We start from the raw sequence: 662 nt of genomic DNA, 5'->3' as shown, positions 1-662 counted from the left end.
ATATTGGGTAAAACTCGCTGGTAAGAGACTGATGTCTCGCTAGGTAAATCCTCGGACAGCTGGTAGCGGTCAGGTTCCAATATCTTTTATGGGCTCTCGTGACATGGTTGGTTTCGACCTGGCCTTTCATTAGAAGGGGCTAGCGTTCGATCCCAGGTATGAGGTAGAAATTTATTTCTATTTGAACACGATGTTGTGTTGATATTAATCCATATTGACTCATTAGGGGTAATTTGAATGAATTACTACCAATTGTGTCACGTGGTGGCCCGGGATATTGGGTAAAACTCGCTGGTAAGAGACTGATGTCTCGCTAGGTAAATCCTCGGACAGCTGGTAGCGGTCAGGTTCCAATATCTTTTATGGGCTCTCGTGACATGGTTGGTTTCGACCTGGCCTTTCATTAGAAGGGGCTAGCGTTCGATCCCAGGTATGAGGTAGAAATTTATTTCTATTTGAACACGATGTTGTGTTGATATTAATCCATATTGACTCATTAGGGGTAATTTGAATGAATTACTACCAATTGTGTCACGTGGTGGCCCGGGATATTGGGTAAAACTCGCTGGTAAGAGACTGATGTCTCGCTAGGTAAATCCTCGGACAGCTGGTAGCGGTCAGGTTCCAATATCTTTTATGGGCTCTCGTGACATGGTTGGTTT

Source organism: Palaemon carinicauda, chromosome 34, assembly GCF_036898095.1.
Source record: "Palaemon carinicauda isolate YSFRI2023 chromosome 34, ASM3689809v2, whole genome shotgun sequence".
In the NCBI taxonomy this organism is placed as follows: Eukaryota; Metazoa; Arthropoda; class Malacostraca; order Decapoda; family Palaemonidae; genus Palaemon; species Palaemon carinicauda.
This window is presented reverse-complemented; position numbering follows the sequence as displayed.